Below are 25,151 nucleotides of genomic sequence, written 5' to 3'. Positions count from 1 at the left end.
TAAAGTAGTGACGTGGCTGAAGAATAACTCATTCTACACGATGAGTAAATATCTCGATGCACACAAGGACAACATAGCATAGTAACATGTTTTGTCTGCAGCTGTAGTTATTAGGGAACAGCTGTAGTTGTAGGTTAGGGATGCTGGGCGAGGGGGTTACGGGGAAGATAGTAACCTGTTATTAACAAAAGTTACTGACTCTCGATGGATAACATAGGCCTAAATCTTGTTAATAACAAGGAATTTTTGTTGAAAACACGAGTTATCAACTTTTGTTAAGAAAAATTTTTGTCAATTCAGTCAAGTTGACAACTCTTTATTGATAACTCATGTTATCAACTCCGGTGTAAACGCAACTCAACATGATGTTATTAACTTTTGTAATTAACATAAGTTTTTGATAACAAAAATGTTAAAAACTTGTGTTATTAACTCCGGTGTAAACGCAGGTTTATAGATTCTATTAGATTGAACATAACTTATCATACACATAATGAACATATGTGTTTGTCAAGTTCCATTCAATCTATAAGGATAAAAAATTGCATAGTTGCCTGTAAAGTTGTTATACGGGCAAAAGTTTTACGTGACAACGACTTTGAATGGTAAAATAATTTTAATGTGAATATTCATTCCTATAGTATGCCGTGCTACCAATTTCTCCTAAATCGGTTGGATAGCATTTTCCATCTATTAACCCAAGGAAAGTTATTGACTCCAACGTAATAGATTCTTGATAAACTATGAATGGATCTATTGCCTATGAATGAGAAGTCCAGTTTTCAGAGCAAACCAACTTATAATCTTCAGAAGAATTTTGGCAATATATAACACATATCCACAAAGATCCACACCTTACACACTTAAGCATCTAAAATCATTACGAGCTAAATACTTATCCACTTATGTAGTTGAAAAAACAATGGCTATAGGCTTGTAAACACAAGAAATAATTATAGACAAAAATTAGAACACTATAAACTGTTCAAAACTCAGTTTAAAACATTAAAATTCCAATTAAATAGAAAAATATTCAGAGAGCACAAAACACCTTCAATAGCCAGCCACCATTTTTTTAGAGAAAAAGGAAGCCTACCAGTAAATAGCAAAGACAACTCAAACCAGTGACGACTTCATGGACACGTCACCAAAAAATTATAAATTACAAGTTTAGAATTCACATTTTACATTTGTTCTCAATAAAACTTTATTTCGAAATTGTTATTTTAAATTTATATATCATCTATATGATCTGTTAATTCTGTTAACTCTGTTTACAGAGTTTGTTTTTTCGGTGATACCATGGAACAAGCAACACAATTATATATGATAAATTCTCAGTCAAAAAGTTGTCCGTATATCGATTACTCTGATATTTACTATAAAGTTTTATAGATCTCGAATTGAAGATTCGATTCCAATTGAGAAAAAATGTAATATTACAAATAAAAAATTCTTGACATAAAAAAATTTACTGTTTGAAAATTTAAAGAAAAAATTACATTGACACAAATGGAAATTGTTGAAATTTAAATTCGAGAACAGTAACAATTTTTTCTAGAAAAACATTACATGTCATCCTATAATATTGAAAATTATTATAATAATTCATCAATAGCATTTGTTATATGTTTCCAAACAATATTTAAAGTATAGAATATCAAAATTACTTTTGATTTAGCTTTATAATTTAAAGGAAAATATCTCAACAGAAAGTTTAATATATAAAGAATAGTTTTTTGAAATTGCACATAAATTTAATAGATAGAAAAATTCAATTTTTATTGCATAAAAAAAAATTTAGTATGTTGAATGAAAAAATTTATTATTTATTTTTTTTTAAATGAATTGATGAATTGTTACATTTAATTTTCACATAAAATTTCAATAAATCAAAAAATGTTCATTTCTTTCACTATTGACGCGGTTGATTTTATCGATGCAAATTTTGGAAAACAGTCTGTTAAGGCACTCAGTATGATTTTCAGTTAAGTGTGACTCCAGTGTGATGACATCACTGTTGGGCTGATCGAAATACTCGTAGTGTTGGGTTGATCTGGATGCACATAGTGTTGGGCCAATACCTACTATTACTTCAGGCCTCACAACCGATCTCTAATAAACTATGACGTCATCACATGTAGATCATCGATGATCTACTGGCGGTAAGCAAGCGAAATAAGAGCGCTGATGCTTGCTATCACATCTGATATGGTAATCAATAAAATTGGAATTACAAATTCAATTTTTATGGTCTTCCATTTCAATGAATATGGTTTGTTTATCATTCTTCTAATATTTGTTTGTGAAAAGTAATAATGAATTTGGGGTTTTAAATCATGGGATACTGCTGTGTACCTAATTGTAGCAGGAATTATAACAATATTCCAAAAGTTTACGTACGGTTTTAAAATTTAAAACGGTATTTTCTTTTTCGAAAGATGAAACTTTGAAACAAAAATGGGTACGAGTGATAAGAAGAAAGAACTTTAATTCTTCAAAACAACGGTTTACATGAAGTGTAAATAAAGTGTGAGTGGAAAATTTAATTGAATTGTGAAAGAACAGTGTAAATACAATGTGAAATAACAGTGTAATTAGAGTGTGGAAGAACAGTGTGAATAAAGTGTGTGAAAGAACATTTAAACTAATAAATTAAAAAGTAAATGCAAAATGTTGGAACTGTCCATAACATTATAATATTAAAGGTTTTACCTAACTGAAAAACATCTCCTGGTGGGTTTCTTTGTACTACAGATTTATTGTGATCAAGTTTGTGGGAGCATCTTTCCAAAAAAAGAATTATATCAAATTTGGTTTATCTTTGATTTACCTCTCCTTTGACTCCAATACAGGCTATTATTAAGTATTTTTGGTTGAAATGAATTTATCAATAGCTCTATCACTGAATCGAGTAGGCCTATGTCTATCAAGCTGAAAGTATGGTTAAATTATTGCATTTGTGGAATAAAGTGTTTTTATTTCAATAAAATTTATATTTATTAAAATACAAGTGTCTTTAATCTGAAATTTAGATAGTATTCCATCCAATAAAAAATCAATACAGTAACAAAAGTTACATTGATAAGCTAGTAGAAACTACTATGATCTAGGAAGAATCAATCTACATGTTATGACGTCATTAATTAGTTGTGGGGCCTGAAGTAATAGTAGGTATTGGTTGGGCTGATACTTGTAGTCGACTGATGCATATCAAACTCGATACAGGTGACATCTCAGTTAGCATTGCCTCATGCTTGTAGTAGACGGCTGCATACCAAACTCGATACAGGTGACATCTCAGTTAGCATTGCCTCATGCTTGTAGTAGACGGCTGCATACCAAACTCGATACAGAGTCACGTAAATTTTGTATCATATTTGTAATTATACAATGTACATTTCAGGCTTGAAATGACAATGTAATTTGTTTTTTGGAAAAGAGATAGACACTGCATACAGGATTAACTTAGGTGAGGATTAATTTAGGTAAGGTTTGGTTGTTTGATATTTTCAGCTCTCAAGGTTTAGAGTTCTGCATACAGGAATAATTTAGGAGAGGATTTTTGAATCAATTCTTTCATGATACTGTGACTGTTATTTTGAATTCAAAGTTGTGAACGTGAACATGGATGGCAATTACCTCCAGGTAATGTGGTAGTGTTGAAGTTTGAGTTACATGGTCAGCAATAGGCGTTGGCATTGTCATTGGCGTATGCTTTGGTGTCGGCATTGGCGTTGGCATTGTCATTGGCGTATGCTTTGGTGTCAGCATTGGCATCAGTGCAGGCATCGGCGTAGACATCAACGTAGATATTGGCATTGGCATCAGCACAGGCATCGGCGCAGGCATTGGCGTAGACATCGGTGTAGTTATTGGTGTAGATATTGGCGTTGACATTGACATCAGAGCAGATATTGGCGTTGATATTGGCATTGACATTGACATCAGAGCAGATATTGGCGTTGATATTGGCATAGGCATCAGTGTAGATATTGGCGTAGTTATTGGTGTAGATATTGATGTAGTTATTGGTGTAGATATTGGCGTAGGCATCAGTGTAGATATTGGCATAGTTATTGGTGTAGATATTCAATTGATGAGTCACACTAGTTCGAAAATCACTCAAATGTTCTTAACACAATTTCAATGTTAATGTCCATGCTGTACCTGTTATCTTAAAATGCTTATAAACTAAAGGGAAATTTTGATTAGGCTACCAATACAATCTAATACACATGAACATTATTTCTAAGTATATAATCAATATAAAAATGAAATTTGTTAACATCTTATTATACAGTCAGCAATACAGTCATATATTGTGAAATTTGGAGACATCAATTACAAAATTTTAATAGAAAAAAATAATTTCATTTCCATTTATTCATTGTTCAAATATTTTATGAAAAGCAAATTATTCAATATTATTAATCATCGTTTATTGGATACTATAGTTTATTTCGACTTTTCAATGTTCTAAACACAAACTACATTTCATGACAAAACTTTACTATCGATCATTAAACAAGAAATCATTCAAAACATCAATAATATTTTGCTTCAAAGGCAATTAATATTCATCAGTAATCATCTGCATCTATGGCAATCAACATTATTAATCATTATTTTGCATCTATGGCAATCAACATAAGTAATCAACACAAAAAATATTATCTCATTACTGCCTCTCTAAGTCATAACCTCTGTTATTCCTTCTTTAGGCAATAATGGGTTTCCATCTCAAAAAACAATCACATACCAGCAAAATTCTAATCAACAAACCCCACTAAAAATTCTACATACACTCCAGCATCCATTTTAAATGATAATCAATCATATCAAAATTTATATAATAAAACAGTTTTAAAAAATTTAGAAAACGACATCAATTACAAAAACTTTAGTGAAATTTTAACCTTTAACTCATTTCAATTAATAATATGACAAGACGTTTTTATTTAATGGAAACATTATTATTCAAGTTAACTTCCATTTATATTGACACAATTTATTAATACTTTCAGATTTTGAAGTTTTATTATTACAACAAAAGAATTTATACATAAGATTAGATTTCAGCATGTTCTAAATTGAACCATTTATTTTTTAAATAATTTCATAATTTGAAGACTGTATAATAAGTACAAACATTTCAAGATTACAATACAAAGATGATCAAGATGGATAATGGGTAAATAAGTTCCCTAAAAAATACAAACAAGAGAAAAAGAAAAAATTGAGTCAATAAATTTCCTAAATAATACAAAGAAGAGAAAGATTAATTAGAGCCTATCCTACATGTCAGTTCTAAACTTTCATAAGGAAGTATATTTAATAAAAATATACTGAAAATGAGAAAATGAGACATAATTTGCTCTGAAAAACCTAATTACCTAATATGATACTTGACAAAAAAAATAGACATAATTAAAATATGTAATACATGATGAAAAAATATACCGCAAGCAAACAATTATTTATACTACAATGGATAGATTTTAGAAAAGTTAAGATTTATCAACAATTTAAAGATTAGGAAAATAAGCTACTATTTTAACTTCTAATATTATTTCAGAAAAATACAAATTTAAATGACTATGGACAAGATTGGTTAAGATATGCATCATAGAAGAATTTTACTGAACATTACACAAAGACAGGAAAGAATCGAAATTTGAAAAGATTAAGGGCCAAGAAAAATAGGCTACAGGAAAGAAAAAAGACACAATTATGGACTCTTACCATACGTAGTATTTACGGTCATTGCTATTCTGAATCCCGGCATGACACAGGATTCCTAATCATTGTGTGCTTTCTGATGGTATTTCTTCATCATATATTGATCGACTCTCATAATTTTACCTGTACTTATCTCTTCAAGTTTGAAACACCCTTTATTGAGATCATCTCTTACTATGTAAGGTCCACGATATTTAGGACACAGCTTGGCAGAAAACTTTTTCAGCTTGCTCGACAAAATGTAATTTCGAATTACAACTAGATCATCAACCTTGAATTTATACTTGGGTTTATTATGTATATTCTGTTTGTATCTTCTGATGACACCTCTATTCTTTATTCTGTACAGTATTCGTTTGTTTCTGATACCTTCTTCTTCAAGTTCAAACTTATTTTCTAAAGGATATTTGATATACTTAAAAACAAGATGTGCCAATTTATGATTCATCATAAGCTCCATGGGTATGTGACCAGTTGATTCATGAAAATTGTTGTTGATGACAAATTCAACCTTATCAATATACTTGTACCAAATATTATGCTTATTTACAGGAACGTAAGTTCTCAATATGCGATTGACCTCTTTCAATGGTCTTTCACTAAGATTTGCCTGGGGATGATAAACTGAAATGTAGTAATATTTTATACCTAATCTTTCCATAGATTCTTTCCACAATCTGCTTTGAAAACAAGTACCATTATCACTGATTATATATTCAAATTCACCAAATTCATTTACATATTTTTCAACAACTTTTACTAAATTATGAGCGTTAGCCTTAACTATAGGATACAACTTTGTAAACTTAGTAAAGCCATCATGAATAATGCACATCCATTTGTACTTGGCATCTGGTAATTCTCCATAAACATCAATGAACACTTTGTGATGTTTTTTCTCAGAAATTATGGTATGCATTTCTAATAATTTCTTTTCATTTGATGTCTTTACAAGTTGACAATACTTACAGTATCTTATAGTTTTGGTAACAAGTCTGTAACAATCTTTTATGTAAAACGTTTCTTCAATAAATTTGCATGTTTTTGATATACCTACATGACCTAATCTTTCATGAAATTCAACTATCAATTCTTCATACAGTGCTGAAGGCACACAAACTTTCCAAAAACTATTCTTTCCAGATTTTCTAGTGAACAAAAGATCATCATTTACTTTAAAAAATTTGTTGATATTCCAATTACCTGTCTCTAACTTTTCTCTTACATTTTTTAACCAAACATCATCTTTTTGAAATTCTTTGATTTTCTTTACTATTTCAATTAACTTGTTATCACTCTTAATGATATTTAATACCTTGAATTCATTTGAATTTCGATTTTATAAATTACCTTCATAATCAGTTCTAGAAATGATATCTGGCACAATGTTATCCTTTCCTGCTACAAATTCCCACTCAATATTAAAATTCTGTAATGCAAGAATCCATCTTCCCAAACGACCATGTCCTATCTTACATTTTTTTAAAAAGGTCAAGGCTTTATGATCTGTACGGACAACTATTTTTACTTTCCTTGCCCTACTACCATAGGTAAGGAAAGTATTGCTTTCCAAAAAAAATTAAGGTACCCAAATTTCAAGTTTTCTATACGTTTCAAGGTCCCCTGAGTCCAAAAACATGATTTTTGGGTATTGGTCTGTGTGTGTGTATGTGTGTGTGTGTGTGTGTGTGTGTATGTGTGTGTGTGTGTATGTCTGTGAACACGATAACTCCATTCCTAATTAACCGATCGACTTGAAATTTTAAACTTAAGGTCCCTATACCATGAGGACCCGACAATAAGAAATTCAATAAAATTCAATTCAAGATGGCGGAAAAAATGGCGGATAATTACGAAAAAACCATGTTTTTCACGTTTTTCTCGAAAATGGCTCTAACGATTTTCTTCAAATTTATATCATGGATAGCTATTTATAAGCTATATCAACTAGCATAAGTCTCATTTCTGGGAAAATTTCAGGAGCTCCGTAATATTCTTGAGAAAAATGGCGGAAAATGACTAAAAAACCATGTTTTTCACGGTTTTCACGAAAACGGCTCCAACGATTTTCTTTAAATTTATACCATAGATAACTATTTTTAAGCCCTATCAACTGGCATAAGTTTCATTTCTGGGAAAATTTCAGGAGCTCCGTTATATTCTTGAGAAAAATGGCGGATAATGACTAAAAATCCATGTTTTTCACCGTTTTCTCGAAAACTGCTCTAACGATTTACTTCAAATTCATACCATGGATAGATATTCATAAGCACTATCAACTGGCATGAGTCTCATTTCTGGGAAAATTCCATGAGCTCCGTAATATTCTTGAGAAAAATGGCGGATAATGACCAAAAACCAGGTTTTTCACGGTTTTCTCGAAAACGGCTCTAACGATTTTCTTCAAATTCAAGCCATGGGTCCATTCATAAGTCCTATCAAATGACATGAGTTTTTTCCTTGGAAAATTGCAGGAGCTCCGTAATATTCTTGAGAAAAATGGCGGATAATTACTAGAAAACCATGTTTTTCACGATTTTTTCAAAATAACTTGACCGATTTTTTTCAAATTCATACTCTGTATAGTTATTTATCAGCTCTATTAACTGGCATGAGTCTCCTTTCTGGGAAACTAATGGGGGGTCCACCCCATCCTTGAGAAATGGACTTTGTAACCTCCTTCTCGTGCATGAGGTACCAGGTAGGTAGAGCAGTTCATAAAAAGAACACAGAGTCGAGATATTTCATCTGTAGAACAGCTGTTTTGACGACTTTAAAAAAACTACGACTAAAAAAATCATTGAATTTCACAATTTACACAAAGGAAAAAGTACTCTGAAAACAATTATATATACACATATACAAAAGTCTGATCGTAGTTTCGAATATGAGCAAGGAAAGTTGTGTGAGTGTACCACACCAGATTTTTTGATTACCAAAATAATTTTGAAGTTTCATTAAGCCAAATAATACAGCTAAACATTCTTTCTCACATATTGTGTAATTTAATTCAGATTTCGTTAAGCTTCTGAAGCACTTGATAAATTCAGAACCACTAATATTCAAACCCAATGGTAGATGTGTATATCGATAAGTCTGTCCAAAAACATTGAAAGCTACATACTTTTTACTATCTTCAGTTAATTTTACCTGATTGAAACCTTGAGTGAGATCAAAACTGCTAATGTAGTTGCACTTATTGAAACGAATGATCAAGTTATCTATTGGTTCAGTTTCTGTAAAATCCCTTATTATGTACTTAAGTTATTTATTTCTCTTCCATCTAAACATAATCGAATTTCATTATTTGGCTTTTTCACTACTACCATAGGGCTTGTATATTCAGAGCTACCTGGTTCAATGATTTTCTGATCTAACATTTTCTTTAATTCTTTCTTAACTTGATCTCTATACTGATCTGGAATCGGATAACTCTTCTTATCTAATTTCACATCATCTTTCATTTTAAGTTGACATAAATAATCTTTTGCAGATCCAGGACTATCAGAGAAAATATCTTTGTTATTTTCAAATACTTCAATTAATTTGTTTACCAATTCAGGAGATTCATCGCTTAGCCGTAATCTTAAATTATCAATCTGCTGATTCCATAAAGTATCAAACGTTTCTTGGTCTCTTACTATGTTAACATGAAAAAGTGTATTGTACTTCAAGGTATCCTTTTTTATAAATGGAAAACAACAATCTTTCAATGATATCATATTTTGATTAAAATCAATAATTGCTCCAGCATCTTTTAAGAAATCACAACCCACCAAAATATCTACATTTAAATCTTGAACTATAAGAAAAACTATTGGCAATTCTAACTTATCAAAAAATACCTCTAACATAATCTGTTTATTTACCTTCTTATGTCTCATACCAGTAGCTACAACTATACTTACATTAGGAGCTGGTACTAAGTTCAACTTGAGATTGTTTTTCTTAATTTCATCAACAAGTTTCTCATTAATTACATTTACCTCAGAGCCAGTGTCAATAATCATTTGATATTTCTTATTGAAAATTTGTACTTCTATTTCTGCTAAATCATATCCAGTAGGTGGAGTATTCTCTTGTTCCTCCAATAGTTCATTAAAAATACAACCTATCATGTATGGTTCTTCTTGACAAACAGTTTCATATTTACTCATAGCTTCATCTACCTGAATTTCTGGAGTATGTACCATATTAACACTTGATGCTTTAATATGACTTTCTTGATAACTAGGCATTACTTCATTACTTAAATTCTTACAACTATTTTCTTGCACATGAATTTGATTGATTAATTCTGGCTTTCTTATTTCAAACCTGTTTGAAGTTTCAGATTCAAAATTTATTTTATTCATGTCTTACAGCTATATCAAAATTTGACCTTTCCTTAACTGGGAGAGCAGGGCTGTCGTTTCGTCGTCCCATTATTAGTTTAAAGGAACATTATGTCTTGGAAGATTTGCATTCATCTGATTTGAAGTTTGAGCAGGCATATAACCTGGTGGTGGGAAGCTGAAATCTAACTGGTAGTTGTTAGCTGGTCGATTTGAATTTGATTGATTTGAATTCACAAGTTGATGATTTCTATTATCTCTGAAATTATACTGAAAATTTTGATCTCTATGACCATTATTGTTTGGTCCATTTTGGTACCTTCGATTTTGGAAATAATTCCTACCTCCTTGATACTGCTTATTATTATCATGAAACATCACACCATTTGAATTCTGAGACCTATTTCTATCATCCCTATGTTCACTCTGATGAAAACTTATTGTTTTATTTTGACCTCCAGCTTGAGCATTGTTATGATCACGGGGCATTTGTCTGTTTACTTTGTAAGTGTCAGTATTGTCAAACTCATTCAACAAACAAATAAACTCATCACTAGTCTTAATGTTACGAATAATAGCAGCTGTAGATATGGTTTCATCAAAATGACCTTTCAAAAACTTGAAAATAGTATCTTTATCTAAGGCTGGAATTAGATTCTTAGCAATGTTGAAACGAGAAATATAATACTCAGTAAGATTCTTGGATAAGTTTGGCTTATATTTTCCAAATCTCAAATCATTTCTAGCAGATGACTGAATGTCGTCTGACCACATTCTAGCAATGAATTTCTCTTCAAATTCTTCAAAGTTATTTACATCAAAACGGATGAAAATCCACCAATCACGATGAGCAAAATTTGAATTAAAATTGTTTTCCAAAATACCCTTAATTTTGATCCAGTTTGTGATTTCATTTCTCTCAAGATACTCGGTCAAGTTTACTAAGAAATGCATTGGATTCTTTTTGTCAATTTGCATTTGGAATTCAAACCTATCGAAATATTACTATTGTTACCAGTATGATTACACATCGGTTTTGTTGACATGTTAATTTTATTTATGTTTTTCCTAACCTCAGTTATAGCAGCCGTATTTTCTTGACAATCTATTTTCAAAGAGGATAATACCTTGATTTCCTTGTCTACTTTTTCGTTTAATTCTACAACCTCTTTTTCAACATGCTTAATACTTTCATTATTTTCTGCATTGATAGCATTTTGTGTCATATTTTGTTGCTCAACTATGATCTTATTTTTATTTACTCTTTCATTAACCTCATTGACCCTATCAGAAATTTGAATGATTTTGTTTTGCATTGATTTTTCTACATCTAACATTGATGTTTCAAGATTATTAGTTTTCTGCTGTAGATGACCTATTTCTTTGTGATTTTTACTTAATGTATCATTTATCTCTTTTATTTCCCGCTTTGTACTAACCTGATCTAGTCTTATGCTAGCAAATTCTTGCTTCATATCATCAAACCTAGCATTTTGATCTTGTTTCAAATTATCAAATCTTTGTGTTAGGAATGCTATAAGATTTATATCATTTTTAGCTCCTACCATACTTGTTTCATTTGATATTTCTACTACTTTCTCATGAATTGTTACATTTGAAACGTTTTCACTTACAGCTACACTATCGTTTGAGTCATTGTTTAAGGTTAGGTCTAAATCTTGTGATTCTTCATCTAAGTTTTGAATGTTTTCACTGGATAAAACTTCATTATTTTTATTGTTCTCCATCTTGCTAATGCGTGAAAAATATTTACTCATTAGAACCTGAACTTTCTCGAACCGATTTCCCACTCAGCAGCATCTCCCATTCACAATCTATCAAGATATCTATCCTACCAATAATTTTTTATAACCAGGGATATATTTTGTAGTTTGAGTCCCACACCAGGGCGTACCATTTGCCATGCTACCAATTTCTCCTAAATCGGTTGGATAGCATTTTCCATCTATTAACCTAAGGAAAGTTATCGGCTCCAACGTAATAGATTCTTGATAAACTATGAATGGATCTATTGCCTATGAATGAGAAATCCAGTTTTCAGAGCAAACCAACTTATAATCTTCAGAAGAATTTTGGCAATATATAACACAAATCCACAAAGAACGATACCTTACACACTTAAGCATCTAAAATCATTACGAGCTAAATACTTTTCCACTTATGTAGTTGAAAAACCAATGGCTATAGGCTTGTAAACACAAGAAATAATTATAGACAAAAATTAGAACACTATAAACTGTTCAAAACTCAGTTTAAAACATTAAAATTTCAATTAAATAGAAAAATATTCAGAGAGCACAAAACACCTTCAATAGCCAGCCACCATTTTTTTAGAGAAGAAGGAAGCCTACCAGTAAAGAGCAAAGACAACTCAAACCAGTGACGACTTCATGGACACGTCACCAAAAAATTATAAATTACAAGTTTAGAATTCACATTTTACATTTGTTCTCAATAAAACTTTATTTCGAAATTGTTATTTTAAATTTATATATCATCTATATGATCTGTTAATTCTGTTAACTCTGTTTACAGAGTTTGTTTTTTCGGTGATACCATGGAACAAGCAACACAATTATATATGATAAATTCTCAGTCAAAAAGTTGTCCGTATATCGATTACTCTGATATTTACTATAAAGTTTTATAGATCTCGAATTGAAGATTCGATTCCAATCGAGAAAAAATGTAATATTACAAGTAGGAAGAAGGATGAAATAATAGTAACAATTTAAAACATTTATTTATACAAATAATTATATTTAAAACATTAATTTATACAAAGAATCTCGCACTGAATTTCATATTAACAAAATTTTATTTTCACCTTCACACATCCTCAACAAAATCACTCTGTCTCTCTCGCTCTTAGGCGGTCTAACTGTGCTCGATTCAATTTTTTACATAGCAAGTCGCGCTCATTTTTTCAAGTTAAACAAATTATTATTGGCTGAGAAACGATTTATACTACTTTTGTGATTGAAAACTACCTTGTGATTACTACAACATAACCTATTCACTTATACCTATTATACTTACACTTATACCTATTCACTCATACTTATTCACATAACCTATTCACTAAGTAGTGGCGCAGTCGCAGGAGATTGCTCCGTTTCACTCTCTCTCCAGGTGAATGTCTTCGGGCTGCTGTTGCGTTGCTCGCCACTGCTCCTATTCGTGCTCTTTCCAGACGACCATGAACCGAAACGAACGCTCTCACTCGCTCTCATTGTGAGCGCATAACGTGGGAACGTAACGCAGTTTCTTGAAGTGTCACCCGGCAAACCAATTTATAAGACGTTGTCACATCAAAAAATATTAATAACTTAATCCTTTAGATTCTATTAGATTGATCATAACTTATTATACACATGATGAACATAATGTTTGTCAAGTTCCGTTCAATCTAATCGAATCTATAAGGATTAGGTTATTAACATTTTGTTAATAGCTTTGGTGTGAACACAGCTTTAATCTCATGGATTTATCTATTACTGAATTTGAAATGTTCTGTCCCAAAAATTCAAACTTCAGGCGCTCATATCTCAAAATTGATGATTGGAAAAAAGTTTTCCTGTGAAAACTTCTACATTTTGATAGCTTGATAATATACAAATCGAAAAACTTTGAAAAATATCACCATAAGAAAGTTCATTTTTAGCCTTTGCACAGCCTTAATGCTGAAAATTTGTTGTGAATTTCACTACAATGAATTGACCAAAATAAATTTGGGATGCTATTGTCGGCTTCTACTGAATTTATTGTCAAGAAACTACTTTTATATCAATAAAACTGCTCTAAAAATAAAATGTTCTATATTATTTACATTTTTTCACAATATTTCTTCAGAATTAACAGTCGCTATTCTTCAGTAATAACACCCAATGATTCAGAACAGTTTGAGAGGTGAAGTAGTCTCGCTCGAATTCGCGCTGTATCTATAAGACCATGTGACAGCTTATGAAAGGAGTGGCCAAGAAGTATGATTGAATACAAAGCGCATGCGCCGTTAAAACGGTGCATTTTTGTGTATGTTCACAAAGTAGGAGAACATTCTCTCTTGTAGGAGAACATACTCTTCTCTGTGGTCCGTCGATGTCAAACGAGGCAAACGACAGAAGAGTCCTGCAACAGTCGAGGCCAGCGACGGTAGAGGACTCCTGAAAGAGAGGCCTCAACTGTCGCCTAATGCAGGCGACATTTGAGCCTTAACTCTCGCCTGCTTTAGGCGGCAGTTGGGGGCTCTTTAATTTTTGAACAGCCCTGACAGTTGAGACCTGCGACCGTAGAGGACTCCTGAAAAAGATTTCTCAAAAATGTTGCCTGCCCTAGGCTCTCCAGAATGGCAGACAGCACCAAAAGGATTATCATTTAATTAGGATGGATTTACCAGCAATTGAATACTATATATCCCATTATTCCTTCCATCTCATGAATAAGTATTGCAATTTTACAACTGTGAACCTTGGTTGCTTCTTCATAAAAACGAAATCTTCAAACTCGTAAATACCTTTTTGATACTTGGATGTCTAATTCTCAATACATTATAGATTACAAATCTATGTTTAAAAAATGAAGGAAATTCACATTTCAGTGCATTCTATGGAAGACAATATAATAAGATTATTAGAAATAACTCTCCTTGTTCTTCAGTTTCACATGTTTTAATGTAAACCTAATTTTCAAAATTATTAATAATAGAAATTGAAAAGACATATCAGGAAGTGTATGCAGCTTATCTTTGGAGCTTACTGAATTCCCATGCATCATTGAAGTGAACTGGATTCCTACTTTCCACCAGTAATATTCGCAAGATCTAGAAAAATAGAGGAAAATGTTGCATTAATTTGGATAACCCTTAAAATTGGATAACACTGTCTTATGATGATGAAGATTTGAAAGATCTTATTGCTTATACAATAAATGAAATTTTACAAATATCTTTCAATTTATTATATATATATATATATATATATATATATATATTATATATATATATATATATATATATATATTAAAACAGGAGAGTCAATTGTAGCAGCAGAGACCACAGATTACACGGTGCAGACAGATGGAGAGAAAAAGATGGATTCAGGGGGACATTATGGGGTATTTAGGGGGCGGTTACAAACGGGATATTTAAGATTTGAGTGGGTTAAGAATAAGGAAAGGTGTAGCTTATGAATTGATAGAAAAGAGGAGATTCAAAATTAGAAATCGAAAAAGAATTAGACTAAAATTGGAGAAACAAATTGTAGAATTGAACTTGAATGAAATTTATTTTTCCTTTTTATTGAACATTTAATATATATTTGATAGCTGTGAAATTAATTATGATATGATGGAATTTATTTCAATTTAATTGAACAGTTGGTGTAGAGTTGATAGCTTTGGTACTATTGCTGTCTGTTGAGACAAGGACTGGAAGCGGCTCCAAGCACCCAAATGAAAGCCAATTCTCTTGTTTTGACATCTATGGAGGGGGCTGTGAGAGGGAGAGTGGCAAGAACTTTGACTTTGAAGCATTGGTCAGAGTTCTTGTTGTGCTCAGGGATGGGTAGGGAAGTATTATTTTTAAAGGAAGCCCTGTGATTGTTGATCCGGAGGTTTAGGGCAGTGGTGATTTCACCTATGTAGAAGGCAGGGCAGAAGTTGCAGGAAAGGAGGTAGATGCAATTTTTGGAGATGCAATTACTGGATTGATGGATTTGGTGGGTGTAGTTGGTGATAGGACTGGTGAAGGAGATTGAAGAATCAGTGATAGGACAGGTTTTACAGCAGGGGCGTTTGCAAGGTAGGGTACAGGTGGAGTTGGGATTTCATCGGAGGTGAGTGATTTGTTTTTACTGAAAATTTTTTGAGGTTGGGAGGTTGCTTATAAATGAGGGTGGGTGATTGCTGGAAAAGGTGTTTGGTAGAAGGATTGGAGGAGACGACATGGAACAGATCTTTGAGGACAGGTTTGAGGTTTTCAATTCCAGGGAAGTAGGTGGAACAGAGTTTTGGAGTTTGTGGGATTTGGGAATTTTTTGTGGTTGGATTAGTGCCAGTTTTGGAGGAGATTTGTTTCTGTAACAACCTTTCAGGATAGTTACATTTCAGGAGGGATTGGTGGAGTTTTTTGAGGTACTGGTCAAGATGGTGGGGATCACTGCAAATTTTTTGGCCTCGGATTGAGAGGGAACGTGAGAGGGATCTTTTGATGTGGTAGGGATGGCAACTCTCAGAGTGCAGGAACTGTTGAGTGTGGGTGGATTTGGTGAAAGTATTGGTGGATAAGGTATTGGAGTTGGAAAGGATAACATTGACATTTAGGAAGTTGATGGAGGATTCAGAAATATTCCAGGTGAAGGAGACAGAGTAGTTGGAGTTGAGTTGATTGAGGAAGTGGGAGAGGGTATCATGTCCATGAGGCCATATGAGGAATATGTCATCAATGAAACGGAGCCATACCAGGGGGGGGATAGGGTTTGTTTGGAAAGGAAATCTTGTTCAAGGAGGCCCATGAATAGGTTTGCATAGGATGGTGCCATCCTGGTGCCCATTGCTGTACCCTGAGTTTGAAGATGATATTTATCTTCAAACCTGAAGGCATCGCTTGTGAGCACCAGTTTGGCAAGGTTTACTATGAAGGTGGTTGAAGGGGTGGAGGGTGTGGGTCGTGAAGAAAGGAAATGCTGAAGAGATTTTAAGCCTTCAGAATGGGGGATGGAAGTGTAGAGGGAGGCTACACCAATGGTAACAAGGAGGAGTTGTTGGTCAGTTGGAAGGGTTGTGAAGGAGTGAAGGTCTTTGATGGATTTGAACTCTTGGGGTTGGGGGTTGGAGTGAGGGATTCAATGAATTTTTTAGAGCTGACTTTGTTCAGGAGTAAATTGCAGAAGATTTCAACAGGGTGGTTGGCTGGGAGAGACTTGCGTTCACGATTGGATTTTGAGGCAAACTTTTTGATGATTTGGTCAGAAGTAGTCGAGGGGGGAGGGCAAGAAGGGTCAGAAGTGTTGTTGCCACTGAAGTATACTTGCCATCTGAGATATCTAGTGAAGTGAACAGTATCAGAGAGAAGGTTGATGGCATTAATTTTGGGAGTAGGGGCAAAAGAGAGACCCTTGTTGAGTACTGATTGATCAGTAGGTGAAAGGTTTCTTGAGGATAGGTTGAGGACAGTGGGATTTTCAACGTTTTCTTGATGGATTGAAGGAGATGTAGATTGTTGGGGCAAACGTTTGGGTAAGGAGGGCGGAATATGGCAGGGTGGTGGTAGGTTCAAGAGTGAGGCAAGGCAAATATATTGCAAATTGACCACCTTCTCTGATCTGAGCATATTATATCTGGGCCTATGGAACTTGTGTTCAGAGGGCAAGTTTTAGGTTTCTACTTGTTTGCCTCCACATATTTTTCGTGTGAAAATGAATAAATCTATCGATAATGATTATGACAGTAGCCTTACTATTTATTGGAAAACTATCAATTTAAAAATGATATAATCTATGTGAATCAACTTTCGTGAGTTGAAGTTATTGCTCTACTCCATAATTGGATAGGATTTTTCCAATTCCAAAGTTCTATCACTATTATAAATTATGTAATAATGTATTGTACCATGTATAATGATAATATTCTATGTAATCCAAATTTGAGTAAGACAGAGCTGGCTAAACACACGAAATACAATAATTATTGATAATATTAGTAATTATTAATATTAGTATCTTAGTTTTGTTTCCATTTAGTTAGAGTTTTCCTAGATACTAGGAGGAGATTTGAGAAAAATGATTTTAACATTATGTTTTCATAAATTTGATTCCTTGAATATGATGGAATTCCCCAATTCAAGAACATTACTCAAACTAATGATAACTCTTATAATGAACACTTTTAATTGGCCTATTTACTTTTAACCCTTTTTAATGTTACTACAAACTAAGAGGAATACAGGTTCAGTGCTGCCAAAAAATTATAGTTGTAAAATAGCAATAGACCCAGTTTGTCTTTCACTGTTCCACTTTGGTAGCGTCCTTGAAAACTGAACATTTTTTGGTGAGTGGCGGCTTTAAGGGCAGGCGGAGCTCCGGCGACACATGAAGCCTACTGTCAAATTATTCTTGTAAAAGAAATATTCAACTGTTTCATAACTTTCACCAGCTCTGTATAATAAAAAGTTTCGGGTTTCAAAGATGAAAATATAGCTATTCATAAGCGAGCTCTCAAACCCAGGAGGGTTTCAAGAATAAATAGTTATAGAATTAATAAAATAATTGAACTTTATTTCAATATGACTTCGGATTCCGTTTATAAAATAAATTTCATGCATTGAAGAGTAACCGGATCTAGATGTTTACTTGTAAGTCGAGTGCAGGTGTTTGAATATTAATTTGTTATTGACGTAATTGGAGATGAAGAAGGAGAAAATGGGAAAGAAATGGCAAAAGAAGAGGGGAAAGATATTAATAACATAGGAGAGAGAATTGCGGGAGGAGAAGAGGACGATGAAGAAGAAGAAAATGAAGACAGAAGAGATGAAGAGAAAGATAGGATGAAGAAGACAGAAAGAGAAAAAGGTAAGATAGAGTAAAAGAAGATGACGACATTAGGTGAAGAGGGAAAATAAGAAAAAGAATGAAGAATAATGGAATGGGAAGAGGGTAAGAAGAAGAGGAAGTGTAGAGGAGAGAAAGGAAAAGGCAGGAGAGTGAAGAGCAGAAAAAGACAGGAAAAAAGGAGAAAAAATAACAGAAGAAAATATGGAAAGAATGTGAAGAAAAACCCGACAAAGAGTATGAATAACAAAAAAAAGAAGGTGATACAGAAGAGGAGAAGAAGATATGATGATGAGGAGGAGGAGGAGCAGGAGGAGAAAGAAGAAGATGGCTTGAAGTTATCAAGTTCATGTGTGTGAATATTAATTTGTAATCGATCTACTTTGACATTGTCGTTTATTCTATTAATGTTTGAAGCGTTGAATAGCTTCAGTGAGTTGTCAGTGGTCTATAGTGGAGCTGCAGAATAAGGGTAAGTCCACATCTTTCTCCTTCCAACTTGAACATATTTCTTAAATTCTAATCTTTAAATATTTTTCATTTATTATTTATTCCATGAAATGCTGTATCTCAATCAATCAATCGATTTATTGGAGAAATTTGTTCAGTGTTGGGTGCTGCAGGTTTTTTAGCGGGTGCCATTTCGAAACATTATTGTGCAAATTCGCCTTAACTGAAAGTTATTTTTGGTCATTATCAGTAAATTTAGTAATTTTCCCAAACATCGATATTATCATGAAATTTTCGTTTTATTCAATCAACAATACCATGAAAAATTTATTCTTAGAGTTTCATGGATTTATCTATTACCAAATTTGGAATAATCTCTTTCAGATATTTAAACTTTATGCGCTCAAATTTCAGAAAGTAATGATCGGGAAAAAATTTCGTGAGAGAACTTTTTCATTTTGATAGCCTGATAGTATACAAATCTAAAAACTCTGAAAAAAATCGTCAGTAGAAAGTTTTTTATTTAGCCTTTGCACAGCCTTAAAGCTAGATAGAATCAACTACAATATTATACGAATACAGTTAATTCTACTTGATTACAAATCATTTTTGAAAAATAATCAGTAATGAAAATAAAATCGCTATGGAGCAAATGATTAGGGGGGAATATAATTCATTGTAATAGTAATAATATTGAAGAAAAATTTATTGATTTTATTTATTCGGAAAGTGAAGAATTAAGACTTTATCAATCAGACTCAGTTGAATTTTCTGTGTGAATTTTTATCAACAGGAAAATAATTTTCTCGCATCAAGATTCTGCTAACTTGCGTCCGGGAAGTCAGTCAGTTTTCAATTTGATGCACGGTTGAGGTAGTCTCACGGAATCGTATTTCTCTTAGCAATGGAAAATACACTGGTATTTGGGAACCTATTTCTCACGGAATCATGCTCTGTCTCCACGTGGATCGTTGTCTCGTTGGTGGAAGGGGAACATAATTTGCTCGGGAACTCCTGTTCCAATCAAGCAGCGGCCGGAATCACATTAAAATCCCGAGGTAGCCTCGGGCCTCGAGGGCCCAATAATAAACGTATTTGTTCAAATTTATTAAATGTAAAGATTAAATTCACACAATTTAATTAAGAATTTTTGGATTATCTAGTATGGTACCTACTTGTGTCTAATATTTTAGCGATTTATCAGTAAGTGATAAAAATAGTGTAGTGGCAAGAGTTTCAAATCATAATGATTAATAGCCATTATTCAGATTTGTCTAGCTCATGTTGAAATCTTAAAATGACAGAGTCCTCAATTTTAATCATTATAGTAGTAAAATTGGTATAAAGTCCACGCTACCGTCGTATATAGTTGGACTTTCAGATCAGAGTTAGCAGAATTTTATAGGTAGTTTTCTTGAATGTGCAATAAATTGTTACAGATTATAAGTTTTGTTCAAAAATCCAAGTAGAATAATTCATTCAATAAAATTCAGTTTAATAGAAAGCAAAAGCTTGTTGTTTATCGGACAAGTCTCATGACTCTCTCATTAGGATTCAGGGCCGGTTTCCAGGCTCGAGATTTTGGCGGTTCTATACTTTCAACAGCTGGAGTCAGACTTTCTGGTGGAATTGGCCTTCCAAAACGGGGCGTAGTCGCAGTGAATAGTTGCAGCGGAATAAATCTTGTGCCGTGCTATGCATTTAGAAAGTTGATTTAGAATTTAGAAGCACACACAATATAACTTAATAAAAGGGATTATCGATAAACATACTTACTGCCAGAAAACGGGAATCCTGGAATGACAAAAGAGACAACGAAATAGAGAGAGGATATCAGGTATATTGTCGCCCTTAGCAGAATTCAACAGTTACCGTGACAAAACAAGAAAATTAAGTTACATCATAAAAATCTGAATTAGGATTTTATCAGCTTTACTTTGCCTCACTTTGTAAAAGGTCAAGATTGAATCATGAGAAGCTTTAAGGACTCTTATTTGAGAAAGAAGAATGTGAAGTTATCATTCATATTTCTCAAAAGTTAATAATACAATCAATAACAATACATATTCAGAAGACAGAAAAAAAATAAAGTTTAAAAAACACTTAGTGAAACTTAAATATTAATAGTCCCAGATATAGAAAAAACTGCAAAGACAAATATTCTTGAAGGGTTGTATCACGAAAATTTTGCATAGGAAGATTATTCAAAAATATGTGACATCAAAACAAAATTTAGAAAAAAGGCTAGGGTCCTTGAAACTTCAATCGATTCTTGACAACTTTAAGATGAAAATATCAATGAAAAAAAACATCAATCAATAATGGGCCTTTAAACATTTTATATACTAGTTCAACTCTAGTAGTATTTAGTAGAATATAGTATTTAGTAGATTATGGAATATATTTAAATGGAAACTAAAATTCCCAGCTGGATCCTTACACAGAAAGTATGGCCACATATTTCAATGTAAAGATGCAACCGAAAATCTATTATTCAAACAAAATTAAAAATTAGTAATCCCCAAGTCCAAAGTTTCAATTGATTTGACTCCTTACGTTCCCCCCCCCACTTGAAAGTCTATAGTCACTGAAACCCATTCTGCCACATCTGGAATTCCTGGGACGTTTCTTTAATTTGGAAAAAAGTTGTTACCTCAAAGCTGTTCAGTCAATTTGAATTTAAGCTCTGTGTTTAAGCTCTATAAGTCCGGATGGGACAGGGACCGCAAACCCCAAGCTAAGGCTTGGCTTCCAGGACTACCATCAGTTCAGAGGCATCTCAGCGGTTCAAAGACATTCATGGACCCGTACATTCACTGCTGTTTGAATAAAAAAAAAACTAGGATAAGCAAATTAACTTAACTCCATCTATATCATACTTCAATAACAACATAACTTCCATATCAATAAAAAAAAAAACTATTCAGAATGTTCATTTGATAAATTACATGATAGGTGTTTTCTTAAGAATCGAGAAAGCTCTTCATCACAATCATCAAAACAAATAAATATATATATATATATAGATATATCACAAAATACTAATAGAATTCATCATAATATACTACAAACATCAGGAAACACAGTTTCTGAGAATCTCACAACAAATTGGCAGATATCTTGACATATCTATTATTATAAATAATAATAGCTTCCTCTTCACAAATAATACAAACCAAAACAAAAAAAATATCTTCATTCCTTCTAATAGGTATTCTACATTTTTACAAAGCATACCATTCATTTTCTTCCATCACTCATCAGCTTGAATTACAATTACCATCTCCAATTACAAGAGAATCAGAAGGACTATTCTCAATTACTTAACTAATATTACAATAAATACTTTGATGGAAGCTTTCATCGATAATAATTTCCTTGATTGGATTATAGTCTATGATGTACATCAGTAGTGGTGATTGGAGGTTAATCTCCATCATAAGGCAACAATAAATGTTGATACCCTCTCAAAGCATATACTAAAGCGAAAAAACTAGAATATATGCTACTGGAACAGAAGGTTCCAGAGTTAAATTCTATCAAGCCTAAAGCAGGCATAAAGCCATGATTAACACACAAAAATAAGGAGACTACATTGAGTAGTTGTACTGCCTATAACAATGACAGACGCTGCTGAATAAAGCCACTGCACACTTGCCTTGTCGAGGACAGCTGTGTGATTGGCCATACTCGATTCTCATCTATAGCAACTTAACCAAAGTTAACTGTGATTGGCAATTAGAATTTTCTCGAAAATATTCATCAGAATTTCTGACAATAGAATGCACATAGAATGTCAATAGAATGTACAACTACAAGTAAAATACATTCTCCCACCAAGTGACAGCTATTTTCCAAATTCCTAACCAAATGAGGCATGATTGATAATCAATCGGACACAAATTCCCCGCCTTATAGGGTTATGAACCAGGCTGATGCTCCAGGAAAATCGATGATTTTCTTAGTAATGTGCATCAGAATTTCTGACAATAGAATGCACATAGAATGTCAATAGAATGTACAACTACAAGTAAAATACATTCTCCCACCAAGTGACAGCTATTTTCCAAATTCCTAACCAAATGAGGCATGATTGATAATCAATCGGACACAAATTCCCCGCCTTATAGGGTTATGAACCAGGCTGATGCTCCAGGAAAATCGATGATTTTCTTAGTAATGTGCCTTCTACGCACACACTAACAAAGTCGACACACTACACAACGCAGAAAAGCAATGCAGCAAAATAAATTTTCATAAAAGACTAACTTCTCATGACAATTCGCATAATATTCATCATTCATAATTAGAACAATGAATATTGTTACAATCTTTATTCTCTCATTTCTATAATCGGAAATGTTTTTCCTTGACGGATTAAAACATTCCTAGATAATTTGAAATAGCTGAAACTTAACACTATTTTCACTTTATTTTATTTTGTGTATTTTGTTCAAAATTTAATTTTAACATGACTTTGACTCTGACTACAGCTATGCCCCGTTTTGAAGAGCCAATTTTCTGACACCAGCTGATTAAAGTCTAGAACTGAGCTAAATCCCAAGCACAAAAAACGGCCCTTAGAGATCTCTCCTCAACCCCATATCGCCCACAACCCCCCCCCCCCGTCTAGGGTGGTTACATTATAATATGGGTTGAATTGGATGGAGCAAAAATAAATATTATTGGGATGCCCTATTCCACTCTCTAGGTTTCCCAATAATTATTGTGAAGTATTGCTACGATGCAGACTAGCTACAGCCGGGTATGGGTCGGGGTCGGTGACTGTACTGACTGGTGGAGATAACGGACCTACACTTCTCCCCCTATCCTGATTCTTCACCCTCTGTCTTTGGCGGGAGGTATTTAACTTGAAGGGAAGAGTGTGTGCCCGTGCCGTTGCTGGCCGATTCAGCCCTCGGCTCTTGGAATTCAGGTTGGGTGTTAGGGAAAATTGAGGTAACCTTAACCAAGGATACGGATCCGGATATCAGATCCCCACAAATAATTATATTTGTAAAGGTAGTACGCAATCTGACCCAACTGCGAGTTGATGGCGAGCAAAGCTGTACCTGCAAGCCCGGAATAAAGGTTGTAGGTGGAGGAATTCAGGATGGAGTCCAAAAAGGAATGATATGGAATTTTATTAAGGTTTTTGCAATTTGTGACTGTGGGCTGTTGGTGTGCAGACTGAACCTGCACACCCGGTATTAGATTAATATGATTGGAGAGGCATAAGTGGTATAAGGTACAGGAAATGTTATACCGAGTTTGAGGTATAGGGAATATTTTATCGGGCGTGGTGAATGGAGATTGGTCAATAGGATTGTTCCTCCCTGTAACTAATGGGGTTTTGTTCAATAACTCGCAATCTGCAAATTGCGATATAGTTCTCAGCAAGCTGAACCAGCTAGCTAAAGATAGTATATGTATTTCAATTTTATGATAATTAAATTTTAGAGGATGAGGTTTTGGGTGTCAGATTTCTGAATCGCGAGCCTGCAGCTGCGAAAGGATTTTCAGCAATTCTGAAACTGCTAAACAGGATTTCCGCGCTAATCGGATGACTGCGCGCCGGTTATTAAGGGCCAATCTTTGACTGCCCTTAAGGGTATGGGAATCACTCTCAATTGTCCAAAACGCTTTCAAATTAATAGTCAGTATGTCGACTATTATGAGAGGATGGAGAAAGGTTTACAAGGATTCTCCTAAGCTTCTCGCTGGTCTGAGGACCGCGACTGGGTCGATCTCTAATCTGTGACTGAGATCCTGCTCTACACAAGGTTTCCTACACCTCTCGCTGGTCTGAGGGCCGCGACGGGAACGATCTCTAGTCTGGAACTGAGATCTCACGCTAAACAGGGTAGGAAAAATTAAGAGAAAGAAAGAGAGAGGATGCCGCAGTCCAGGAACTTTGGCAAGGGAGTCCTCAAGCTGTACCTGAGAGCTAGAAGGATTTTAGAATAGGGAAAGTTGAGAGAGACAGAGAAAGGACGTCGCAGTCTGGGGACTTCGACAAGGACGTTCTCAAGCTGCACCTGAGAGCAGGAAGCGTCGCAGT

General features: G+C 33.6%; 2 protein-coding genes across 5 annotated transcripts in view; one reads left to right on the top strand and one right to left on the bottom strand.

The window, feature by feature from the left end:
• LOC111060672 (gastrula zinc finger protein XlCGF17.1-like) overlaps positions 1-25,151 on the bottom strand; it is a 458,016-nt gene that overhangs the window by 70,423 nt on the left and 362,442 nt on the right. The window lies entirely within an intron of this gene.
• Positions 19,044-25,151, top strand: part of LOC111058490 (proline-rich protein HaeIII subfamily 1) — a 176,017-nt gene continuing 169,909 nt past the window's right edge. For all 4 annotated transcript variants that reach the window (XR_005572887.1, XM_039440857.1, XM_039440856.1 and 1 more), the window contains exon 1: positions 19,044-19,112. The gene's annotated coding sequence lies outside the window, so the exon portion shown is untranslated. The remainder of the gene's footprint in view (positions 19,113-25,151) is intronic.

The sequence above is a fragment of the Nilaparvata lugens genome, chromosome 14 (assembly GCF_014356525.2).
Source record: "Nilaparvata lugens isolate BPH chromosome 14, ASM1435652v1, whole genome shotgun sequence".
Classification (NCBI taxonomy): domain Eukaryota; kingdom Metazoa; phylum Arthropoda; class Insecta; order Hemiptera; family Delphacidae; genus Nilaparvata; species Nilaparvata lugens.
The sequence above is the reverse complement of the archived record's forward strand: the minus strand, read 5'-3'. Positions and strand labels throughout refer to the sequence as shown.